Source organism: Piliocolobus tephrosceles, chromosome 13 (genome assembly GCF_002776525.5).
Source record: "Piliocolobus tephrosceles isolate RC106 chromosome 13, ASM277652v3, whole genome shotgun sequence".
Classification (NCBI taxonomy): Eukaryota; Metazoa; Chordata; class Mammalia; order Primates; family Cercopithecidae; genus Piliocolobus; species Piliocolobus tephrosceles.
This window is the reverse complement of record NC_045446.1, coordinates 94,966,634-94,980,180: the sequence shown is the minus strand read 5'-3', so window position 1 is coordinate 94,980,180 and position 13,547 is coordinate 94,966,634.

The window sequence follows — 13,547 nt, the reverse complement described above, 5'->3', positions numbered from 1 at the left end:
CCTGATTTCTAATTCTCACTCTAGCAATTGCTGGTTATGCAACTTTAATAAACCTGCACAACCTTGCTCACAGATTAATTTTTCCATTTCCAAAATGAAGCCATGAAATCTCACACTCTAACAGTATTATTTTGACCATGAAACAAGCTCATACTAAAATGCTTAATACACTGTACACATAAATATTAATGAATATTAAAAATCTAGTTTATTCAAGAAGAATATTTTGAGAGGAGTTTGCTTTAGTCCTTGACATGACTTTCTGTACACTTCTAATCAGTAATAATAGATAAATAAATGAAGAAACTAACGTACAATTATTCAAAAGAGATAAACACAGAACTCCTTTTTGATTAGGATTCTGCCAGTTCCTAGAGTAGAAACTTACTTCTTCAGAATACTTTGTCACAACTATTATCTTGTATTTTTGTCATAGATCTTATTTATTTGACTTTTAAAACAAGCATACTTTTAAGATATGTTAGAAGGGGAACAAAACTAGCAGAGCTGGGTGATATGAAAGTGACCTTAAGAGCTAATTGTTTAAAATTTTGCAAGAAAATACATATTATTTTGAAAATATTCCCTGGAATGTGCACTTGACCTATCTTTTCTTCAAATGAGGTTATTCTGGACAGACTGCTAACGTGATAAATGTGTACTATGAGTAATTTACTATTGTAGGACTAGCTAAACAAAGACAGATGACTTTTTAAAAAAGCAATCAGCTGTTTCTGGAGTGTTTCATGGTCCCAAACTGGAAACATCAATTAATATGTTGAAGAGCTACTCTTTATTTCTGCTTCTACGTAAGTACAAGAGCAATATATCTCTGGAAGTATGTAAACCATTTCTCAATAATACATAATTTAATTTTGTTAATATGTTTGAGTCCTTCACACTTTGTGAAATTTACCAGCAAATGCATTATCATTCATTTTAATAAGTTTATTTCACAATTTCAGGGGAGCATAGGGTAGCACTAGTTCTCAAAAAATGAAAGGAAAGCAGATGACCCACTGGCCTAAAGGTAGCGATGTAAATATTAGCAAACAGAGTTTAAATGTTTGGCATTTATCCAGTTGACCAGAGTATTCTATATCTACACCATTAGAATAATCTTTAAAGTCATAAGAGGAATTCCCCAAAGTGTCATATCCCTTCCTTTAAAAATACCATGTCATTGAGTGTACCATATGGTGTTTATATCATTTTTTAGTTTTATTAGTTTAATCTGAGCAGAAAACTATTCTGATGTATGTGGGTGCAGCACTTGGTTGAAATGATAGAACTCTGTCTTAAGCAAAGTTATTTTAAAAAAAAAGCATTCTTGTAAGACTGTGCAACCAGGTAGAACACTCTATGGGTAAAAGCTTAAAAATATATTTCAGATAGAGAGATAAAATATTGATCAGATAACCAGATTATACTAGAAACTTTTATTTATATGCAGAGCTAATTTCCATTCCCAGTTATAATTAATATTATTTTAGACATGTATGAAAATAATATATTTATAAATATTAATTAATGTATGCTGGTGAACAAGATAAAAAATGAACCCCTTCTATAACAACATGCATCTCCAGTTCTAGAAAAGGTTAAGACAAAATTTAAAGCCTTGAAAAGAATTAGCTCTTTATCTTCTTTTAATGTTTAGACTGTGTCCAGAATCAAAAATATATATATGGAACTATCAGGTTGATTACAAAACTCAATTGGTCTCTAAGACGTTGATCCAATATCTTTTTCACTTTTCATCTAAAGATAATTATTTATTATGTTATATATGTTTAATAGTAAGAGATAATGAAGTAAATTTTTTATTCATGTCAGCATCATGGTTAGGCCAGAGAATTCCCTAGAGGGAGAACGGCTTCAGTTTCCAGACTTCAGCATATAGACTTCCCTTTTGTTCTTTACTTTAGTCTTGTGTAATGGTTGACAACCTTGAAATTCAGAAGAATCACTAGAGAGATACATACTACGCTATGCTATTTAACTTTACAGACAATTTACAGGATATTCAAGGCTAATTGTGATTAGTTGTCTACTTTTTGCCTTTTAAAGAAAAATTTAGGTTCTAATCTCTATAGAACTGTGATTGCTCTCTAATTGTACCATGACATAACATGTTTATTGTACCTCTTCACAGTAAATTCTAATTGCAACATTTCAATCCAATTTATTCATGTAACTGAAAGCAAAGAAGTATTTTATGTGGTACTTGCAAATAACTATAAGTCTCCAAGTCTTAAGAAAAAAAATAAAGTTTTTATCTCTGCTTAGGTTTCTAGTTTTAAGATTTAGTTTCACAAAACTTGCTGCATTCCAGTGCTAAATGCAACTCAGAATTATTAAAAATCTATATAAATGAGACTCTCTGCTAGGAACATATTCCTCAAAAGAGATCAATGGCAGAAAAAGTCATAGACCCAATTTCTATAAATAGTTTCCAAAATGATACTTAATATAACAGTAAGGATTGGTCCAGATGGCTCTGTTTGGCTAACATGGTGACTCTTTCAGTGAATATAGACATTAGATGATAATTCATTACTATAGCAGTTGGGAGATTTCATCTTCTTAAGAAAGAGTCCTATTTAAAAACATATTACACCAACTTTGTGTCTGTCTCATTCTCTCAAAGCCAGAACTACTCTAAAGACTTGTAGGAGAGAAGACAAAGGTTCTGTAGTGATATGGTTTGGCTCCCGGTCCCCATCCAAATCTCATGTGGAATTGTAATCTCCATATGTTGAAAGAGGGGCCTGGTGGGAGGTGATCGGATGATAGTGACCAATTTCCCCATGCTGATCTCTTGATAGTGAGTGAGTTCTCATGGGATCTGATGGTTTAAAAGTGTGTTCCCCCTCACTCTCTTTCTCTCTCCTGCTCCGCCATGGTAAGAGGTGCTTGTTTCCCCTTCACCTTCTGCCATGATTGTAAGTTTCCCAAGGCCTCCAAGTCATGCTTCCTGTTAAGCCTGCAGAACAGTGAGTCAATTAAACCTCTTTTCTTCATAAATTACTGGGTCCCAGGTAGTTCTTTATTGCAGTGTGAGAATGGACTAATACATGTAGTTACCTTGTAATCAAAAGAAATTAAAAATAAAACACCATTTAAACTTTCTTAACAAAGATGAAAGTTTTAGTTTATAAATCTATCAGAATATGTACAGGACTTGTATGTTAACTTGTAAACTGCAAAACACCAATGGAATAAGTAAAAGAAGATCTAAATAAGTGAAAGACAGAACGTGTTTACAAATTGAAAAATCCAAACAAAGATGATATCTTCAAATTTTTTATGTATTATATATAGAGTTAATATATGCACATATATGTAGATAGATGTAGATATAAGATTTTATACTATTCCTATGAAAACCCAAGCAAGATTTTTCTGTAGATATAGACAAGATTATTCTAAAATTTAGTTGGAAACATAAATGCTAGAATAGTTAAAACAATTTTGAAAATCAAGGGAAAATGTGATAGGAATAATTTTAAGTTTCAAGACTTAATATATAACTATAGTAATCAAGATAGTGTATTATTGGCATGGGGTAGATACATAGATTAGTGGAACAATAGAGAACCCAGAAATTGTTTTTATAAAGTACGATCAACTGATTAAAAAAAAAAAAGGTAGGAAAGCAACTGAATAAAGGAGGGATAGCTTTTTCATTAAATGGTGCTGAAACATTGGACATCTATAGACAAAAATACTTCCATATATATGTACATAATACATAAATGCATACATGGATACATAAAAATTATAAAAACAGGCCTTTGATAAGCTTTAAAGCTTATACAAAAATTCACTGAAAGTGGAAAACAGGCTAATTGCAAAATGTGAACTTATAACACCTTTAGAAGTTAATATAGAACGTATAGTCGCAGCACTTTGGGAGGCCGAAGTGTATTGCTCAAGGTCAGGAATTCCAAACCAGCCTGGCCAACAAGGCAAAACTCTGTCTCTACTATAAATAAATAAATAAATAAACAAATAAATAAATAAATAAATAAAAATTAGCCGGGTGTAGTGGCACATGCCTGTGATCCCAGTTATTTGGGAAACTGAGACATGAGAATCACTTGAACCTGAGAGACAGAGGTTGCAGTGAGCTGAAATCACACCACTGCACTCCAGCCTGGGTGACAGCAAGACTCTGTCTTAAATAAATAAATAAAATAACATAGCAGAAAATCTTTGGGATGTAAGGCTATGTGAATACTTCTTAGACACAAACCCACCTATAAGAATATAAGAAGAAAAAAGTAACAATCTGGACATCATTGAAATTAAGATGATTTATTCTGCAAGACTGTTCAGAAGGATATAATGACAAATTGTAGACTTCAAGAAAATATTTGCAAACCATGCATTTGTCAAAGGACTTATATCTAGAACATATAAAGAACTCTAAAAATTCTGCAATAGAAACAAACAATTCAATTAAAATGAGCAAAAATCATAAACTAATGCTTCTACATAGAGCACATCCAGATGGAAAATAAGCACATAAAAAGATAATCAACATCAGTGTCCATTAAGAAGAATGTAAATTATGAATACCATGAGATGTCATTACACTCCTAGCAGAATAGTTAAAATAAAACATGTAGAATGTGGAAAAACTGGATCTCTTATACATTGCTGATGAAAATGTAAAATGGATCAGTCAGCCTAGAAAATTTTATCAGTTTCTTAAAAATTAAACATCACTTATCATAGAAACCAGCAACTGCACTCTTGGACATTTCAATAGATTAGAAAAAGTCCATTTGAAGCATTGATCACTAAAAGCTTTGTGTTGGCCAGAGTTTAGGAATAGTGAGAGTTAGGTGGGGATGGTAAAGGTGGATCTTTAAAATGGTATCATGAGGGATACCTTTGTGGTGATGAACTGATTTTGTGTCTTTGCTGTGTTGGTCATAGAACTCTACATGTGATGGATTGGCAGAGAAATATATACCTCCTTAAACACGCATGCTCTACCAGTGCCAATTCACTAGGGAACTTTGATATTTTTCCGTAATTTTGTAAGGTATAATCATTTGGGCAAACTAGATAAACGTAGAGGGGAAATCTCAGTACACTCTACTGCAACTTCCTGGGAATCTATAATTATTTTAAAATGTTTAAAAATTTTAAGTTTTAATGTTCTGTGAAACAAAAGTCATTAGGAAAAACCGCACACTGTAGTTTAGCTTTAAGAGTCAAACATATATAATTATATTAATGTACATATTGTGTTCAGTGAAGAAAAATGTATTTTGGTTAAGACCACATGTCCCAAACCTTTCAATCAAAGAACACAAGTTGAGCATTTCTCCTGTAAGGACAAAATGGTGACTAGCATACACAGCCCATGTCTGAAGAGAATAAGTGTCTTTACTTAGAAGAATGTATAGGGAAATTGAACAAACACAAGAAAAGTCATGATCTGTTTATTTAGTTAACAGAAGTGAATAAATAAGAATGACAAATAAAGTTTTAAACCATTTTTTCCCGGAATTTAAAGTAGACAATTGATTAAAAAAGACACTTAAAAGGATATTCTAAACTAGACTTAAAAATGAAAATGGCAGAAGCCTTTGGGGAACATGAAAAGATAAATGAATGTACTGTAGCTATCCATAGAGATTCAATTATGTTATCCTGTTTTCAGGAAGTAGAGGTTAGCAGTATTTTTCAGAGTGCTTCCTGAGCAAATTGGTTTTCTACTTTGCCATTTTTGTGATAAAATAATTTCAGTTCTTATGAGTCGTCATTTCTTTTTCCTATATAAAAAGCATAGAAGATTGTCTTCCATGGTTTTCAAAACCATTTTTCTTATAGCAGTTTCCCTTTAGTCAAAAAGTCTACGTTGTTTGAAATTTTACATTTCCTTACATATAAGAGAGTGTTCCAGCTATATAACTAGGTACAATTTTACAAAATTCACTTTAAAAGTTTCGAGTGAAAATATTCTCCAAATTTGGGAACAAATAAATTTTTCAGAATAACTATTGTTTGAAATTATTTTTAATGCTAAATCAATATTTGTGGTATATTTTAAAACATATTTTACAGGATCGGTATAAAGAATAAATTAGATAATTTTAAATAAAATATAGAATCCTCAGATATGATATTCTAGAAAACTCTGCATTTTTTATTTTAATTCTTTATTCCTATAACTATATTATTTGTTTTGAGCAGTTTTAGGTTCACAACAAAATTGAGCAGAAGGCAAAGAGATCTCCCATATAGCCCCTGCCAGCTTTCCCATATACCAAATACACAGCTTTCCCCGTTATCAACATCCTTCACTAGAAGGATGTATTTGTTACAATAGGATGAACCTATTTTGACGCATCATCACCCAAGGTTGCTAGTTTGTATTTGAGTTCATTCTTAGTGTTGTATGTGAAGTAGGTTTTGACAAATGTATAATGACATGTATCCACCATCATGATATCATGCACAGTAGTTTCACAGTCATAAAATCGTCTATGCTCTGTATTCATCCCTCTCTCCCCTCAACTCCTAGCAGCCAGTGATCCTTTTTCTGTCTCCATAGTTTTACTTTTTCCAAAATGTCATATAGTTGTATCATATACCACATATCCTTTTCATATTGTTGTTTTTACTTTTTTTGTGATTTTGCTAATTTGAATTTGAATTTTCAAAATGATAAACCAATAATCACAGTATAATTTATTGAGTCTTCCTTTGCAACTATGTATTTTTTAATTATTTATTTACTTGTAAGTTAAATTTACTTTTATCTTGTGTTTTCTTTTAAACTCTAATTTTAAGTTGGGGAAGAGGCATGTGCAAGTGTGTTACATGTTGCTGAGACTAAATTTCTACTTAAGACAAGTTATTTGTCTATCCTAAATTTTATATGCCATGGATTTGTATAGTACTAAGATAATATATGATTATTAAAGTGTTCTAATATTTTGGTAGTTTGATTACATTTTCTCTGCCTCTTTTTAGCAACTTAAATATTATTGCTTTCTGCTGGATGAATTCCAGTGTTACTTTATTTGATGACTCTAAAATTTGCCTGCAATATTATTGGAAATGTAGAAGTTCTATCCATTAATTAGAAAAGAAATTACATCTTCTCTGTACTTGCTTTTTAAGAACATTATAGAAAAACATAACCAGTTAAAAAATGATAATGAATACTCATGTGCACACACTAGCTTAAAAATCTATTGGAAGATCTAATTAATACAAGAAAACAAGGAAAGGAAATAAAAAGTATAATAATTGGGAAGGAAAAAATGAAACAGTCTTTGTGCAGTGATGACAGGATCATCTCTGCAGAAAAACCCAAAAAATCAGCAACAACAGCAAATCTCCTAGAAATAAAAATCACTTATGGCAAGATTGAAGGATACAAGGTTAGTATACAAAAGTTATTTACTTTCCTATATATAATCAATGAATAAATGAAATTGAAATAAAAAAGTCATTTACATTCAACCCCCAAAATGATATGATATATTTTGGTATAACCTAATAAAATATGTATAAGATTTATACATAGAAAAAACTGTGAAAGTCTGATGAATCAAAGAAGATTTAAATAAATGGAGAGATATTTCATGTTAATGGCCAGGAAGATTCAATATCGTCAAGATATCAGTTCTTCTCAACTTGATATATAAATTCAATGCAATACCAATCAAAATCTCAACATGTTGTTTTATGAATATTGACAAACTGATTATAAAGTTTATATGGAGAGGTAAAAATCCCAGAGTAACCAATTCAATATTGAAATAGATCAAAGATGGAGGACTGACACTACTAAATTCAAGACTGACTATGGCGCTCCGGTAATCAACATAGTGTTTTATTTGTGAAAGAAGAACCAAATAGATCAGTGGAAGGGTATAGAGAACTTAGACCCACAAAAATACAGTCAACTGATCTTTGATGAAGGAGCAAAATCAATACAACACAAACAAGTAGCCTTTTCAAAAAATGATGCTGAAACAACTGGATATTCAAGTGCAAAAAAAAAAAAAAAAAAAGGAATCTAGAAACAAGCCTTGCATCCTTCATCTAAATTAATGCATAATTGATCACATACCTAAATATAAAATTCAAAACTATAAAACTCTTAGAAGATAATATAGGAGAAAAACTAGATGACCTTGGGCATAGCAATAAATTTGTAGATACACCACCAAAGGCACAATCAGTGAAAGAAATCATAAACTGTAACTATAAGAAAGTAAGAGAAGAATCCACAGACTAGGAAAAAATATTTGCAAGACACCTATCTGATAAAGAACTGTTATCTAAAATATATCAAAAAAAAAAAAAAAAAAACCTTTCAAATTCAGCAAGAAGAAAACAAAAGAACTGACCAAGCGGTTATGTATTTGAGTATCTTCCTGTTGAAGAGGAATAAGAAATAAGACAAAGCAAAAACAAAACAACAACAACAACAACAACAAAAAAAAAACCCCACACAATTAGACAAAGATCATTCAGTGTCTGGCAGAGCAGAGATAATTTTAAAATAATTAAATACAATTTCAGGATGAGGAATCCATGTTTATAAAGGAGATAAAGAAGTAGTAAAATCTCCATTTCTGAAAATATTTAGTCTTCCTCTATACATACCCACAAAGGATGACGTAGAAAGAATGGAGTTTTAACTTGAGGATGCCTACATTCTTATTAGATGCTAATTATGTTCTCTCTCTCTCTCTCTCTCCGCCCCACTTTACCTCTCTCTCTCTCTCAGGAGCTGTTAAAAAAATAAAAATGTCAGCAAAACTATAAAAACTCTAGAAAACCTAGGAAACACCAATCTGAACATCAGCCCTGGCAAATCATTTATGCCTAAGCCCTCAAAAGCAATTACTACAAAAATAAAAGTTGACTAGTGGGATCTAATTAAACCAATGAGTTTCTGCATAGCAAAAGAAACTATCAATAGAGTCACCAACCTACAGAATGGGAGAAAATATTCACAAGCTATGCATCTGAGAAAGGTCTAATATCCAGAATCGATAAGGAACTTAAGTAATTCAACAAATAAAAAACAAATAACCCCATTAAAGATTGGGCAAAGGGCATGAACAGACACTTTTCAAAAGAAAACTTACATGTGGCCAACAAATATATAAAAAAATTCTCCTCATCACTAATCATTAGAGAAATGAAAACCAAAACTACAATAACATATCATCTCACATCAGTAAGAATGGCTATTAATAAAAAGCCAAAACACAACAGATGATAGTGAGGTAGTGGAAAAAATGGAACACTTAATGCACTGCTGGTGGGAATGTGAATTAATTCAGGCACTATGGAAGGCAGTTGGAGATTTCTCAAAAACCTTAACACAGAGCTATCATTTAATTCAGCAATTCCACCAGTGGTTGTATATGCAAAGGAAAATAAATCATTCTATCAAAAAGACACATGTACTCATATATTTATTGCAGCACAATTCATAATAGCAAATACATGGAATCCTCCAAAATGCCCATCAATGGTGGACTGGCTAAAAAAAAAAAAAAAAAAAAAATGTGGTACATACACACCATAGAAAACTATGCAGCCGTAAAAAAGAATGAAATCATGTTCTTTGCAGAAACATGAATAGAGCTGGAGGCCATTATCCTAAGCAAATTAACACAGAAATAGAAAACTAAACATTACATGTTCTCACTTAAAAGTGGGAGCTAAATATCGAATACACATGGACACAAAGATGGGATCAGCAGACACTGGGGACTGCTTGATGGGGAGTGTGGAAAATGGGTGTGGGTTGGAAGGCTACTTATGGGTTACTACACTCACTTCCTGGGTGACGAGGGCATTTGTACATTAAACCTCATTGCCACGCAATTTATCCATGTAATAAACCTATACGTGTATCTCCTGAACCTAAAATAATCATTAAAAAAATAGGTCAGAAAGAAAATGTTATTTATTTTGATTCATTAGGCCCATGACCTGTTCAATTCATCCTGGGAACAATGGATTTTAATAAGAATAATGGAGAGAAAGGCATTTCAGCATCATGAGATACAATCTACTCACAAATATTACAATATCTATGTCAAATATTTATCTTATTAAAATTGAAATTAAATTTAAGGATGCATTTGTCTTTAAAAACATTAAACAGATCTTTCTGCTATTTTATTTTATCTTTAAAAAGAAGAAAGTGTATTCTTCACACTCTATAATGAATTCAAACAAATCAACAAGAAAAAAACAACCCCATCAAAAAGTGGGTTAAGATATGAATAGACAATTCTCCAAAGAAGATATACAAATGGCCCACAAACATAAAAAATGCTCAACATCACTAATGATCAGGGAAATGCAAATCAAAACCACAATGCAATACCACCTTACTCCTGCAAGAATGGCAATAATAATAATTTAAAAATCTGAAAACTATAGATGTTGGCATGGATGCAGTGAAAAGGGAAGACTTCTACACTGCTGGTGGGAATGTGAACTAGTACAACCACTACAGAAAACAGTGCGGAGATTACTTAAAGAACTAAAAGTAGATCTACCATTTGATTTATCAATTCCACTACTGAGTATCTATTTAGAGGAAAAGAAGCAATTATAAAAAATAAAAGAGATATTTGCACATGCTTTATAGCAGCCCAATTTGCAATTGAAAAAATGTGGAAGCAGCCCAAATGCCCATCAATCAAGGAGTGGATAAACTGTGATATATATGTGTGTGTATATATATATATGATTATATATATGATTATATAGATATATGTGATAGAATATACTACTCAGCCATAAAACAGAATGAATGAATGGCTTTTTCAGCAACCTGGATAGGATTGGAGACTATTATTCTAAGTGAAATAGCTCAGAAATGGAAAACCAAACATTGTATGTTCTTACTCATAAGTGGAAGCTAAGCTATGAGGATGCAAAGGCATAAGAATGATACAATGAACTATGGGGACTCAGGAGAAAATGGTGGGAAGGGGGTGAGGGATAAAAGACTACAGATTGGTATCCAAATACCACCTGTTCCTCAAAAACCTATGAAAATAAAAAATTAAAAATAAAATAAAATTGAAATTCAACTTAAGGCTGAATTTGTCTTTTAAAATATTAAACAGATCTTTCTGATACTCTATTTTAACTTTAAGAAGATGAGCACTTTGGGAGGCCCAGATGGGCAGAGGCCCTGAGGTCAGGAGTTCAAGACCAGCCTGGCCAACATGTTGAAACCCTGTCTCTGCTAAAAATACAAAATTATTCAGGCATGGTGGTGCACACCTGTAATCCCAGCTACTTGGGAGGCTGAAGATGGAGAATCGCTTGAACCTGGCAGGCAGAGGTTGCAGTGAGCCGAGATCATAACATTGCACTCAAGCCTGGGCAAAAAGAACGAAACTCCACTCAAAAAGAAAGAAAGAAAAAAAAAAAAGACGAGAAAAATATTATCCACTTGTTTCTCTAAGTGTATTCAAATTACTATGAAGAGTGATTTAATTCTGGCATCTTTTCCAAAGTATTGCCTTTGTTACAAGCTGTCCTCTCTCCATTATTGTAGTGAACACTGAAACCTTGAGGCCAATAACTTTGGGTGCATGATGAGTCCAAGCAATGGAATTTGCTGGTTGTCAGTCACCTTTTTAGTGAAAAACGTGACCCATTTGCTTCCAGTAACAGTTGGCAGTCATTTACAGAGTTGCTGTTTGCTTGTCTCTTTGATTTTTCTTCTTGTGAAATAGAATGAAGATGGGAAAAGCATTAAGTGCTGCTAAAATCTGTGTACAGTCCAGACTGTCCTTTTCTGGCAAAGAAATGCTACTTACTTCATTTATCTTGTAATCTGTGACAGTGCTTCTTAGAGAGACCCAGTGGGTCTCTCTAAGAAGATTAAATACCAAAATTAAAGTGTCACTTGGCACTTTCAAAGTGAGACTATTACTTGTATTTTAATATTTCTAATGAGCATTATCTATTTACTAAAATTAATAAGTTTAGAAGAGTAGTAGTCTACTAAAGAAATCCAGATATCTTTTGTTACTGAGCAAAGGCAAGGTTGAAATTTTGACATTTTTCTGTAAGAAGAAAGAGACTGTTGAAAATGAGCTGGAAATGATTAGCAGAAAAGAACTCCTCCATCTTAGTAACCAAGTAACCAAGCAATTAATTAATAATACTCATTTGTTCATGCAGTCATTCATTCAACAAATATACACGGGAGCTAATTACATGCTAGCATCAAATTTCTTTCAAGATTATAGTCCAGTGAACAGTATATATAGGACTAAGATATTTATCCTTGACCCCGAAGAAGAGTACATGGCAGACAGGATAGGAAGTGATATATATAGGACTAAGATATTTATCCTTGACCCTGAAGAAGAGTACATGGCAGACAGGATAGGAAGTGATGAAAAGGAGGGCTTATTTGTATTCTACGAATTGTGTTCTCAGCCACCTTCCTTTGCCCTGCCCACACCTTCCTCCAGTCTACATATTGAGCCCTGACTATACACAGATTAGGATTGTGTGTCTAGAATAGTCTGAATGCACAGTAACATTTCACTTGCCTGGAAATCAGAATTCCAGCAACTTTCAACACAGTCAATAGTAATGAACAAAAGATAAAAATTCTTATAGGACATGACTATTCTCTCTACACAAAGTGTTATGAGACTGAGATTTAATCGTGGAGTAAACGGAATATTTGACAGAACGTGAAGAAAATGAAATTGGTTTTTGCAACTATTATGATCCGGATGTATGTTAAATATGTTGAGTTACATGATCAGATGTATTCAACACAGTAACTGTTTAAAATATTGTCACTATATTTACATATGAAATAAAAGGCTCAGAAATTGTAAGATCAAACCAAATTTGAACTTCAGTATTAGCTCAAAGCTCAGGAAATGATACTACCACAAAGGTCCTTATCAGATGATTTCTCGTGTTATAATATCACTTGTGTATATTATGCAATTGATTTGGGAAACCACATTTCCTTAGAACTTGGTTAAAAAACCAAGTTATGAAAAAGTTAAAAAATACTGGGAGGAATAGAGAAGAGATTTAAAATATGTAACTTCTAAAAATAATAAATACAGGCAATTTTAACCAATTTAGCCACTTAGGTTGCTTTTGAGAAACCGTAATTTTCATTTTTCATGAAGAGTAAATTTTTGGAAGCGACACAGTGCTGCTCACCCAGTCATGGCCTCTGTTCTACCAGACTTTTAGTTTCTCATTTATTTGTAATAATCTTTAGGATTTTTAGAACGCTGGAGTCAGTGCTGACATCTTGGTCCTGAAAAGGAGAGGGAAAATGTCAGTTCTAAAGCTAATCCCAGTGTGTTCTCTACACCTATTTTTTAACCTTCTGGTATGGGTATCTATTATGGTTTAGAGGACACCTCACATTATATTAGCACACCTATTTATCATATTATATTAGTATTATATTGTGATATATTTACAGAATTCTTGGTCAGATACACAACAGAAAACTTATAGAGAATCTAAATCATTACTTT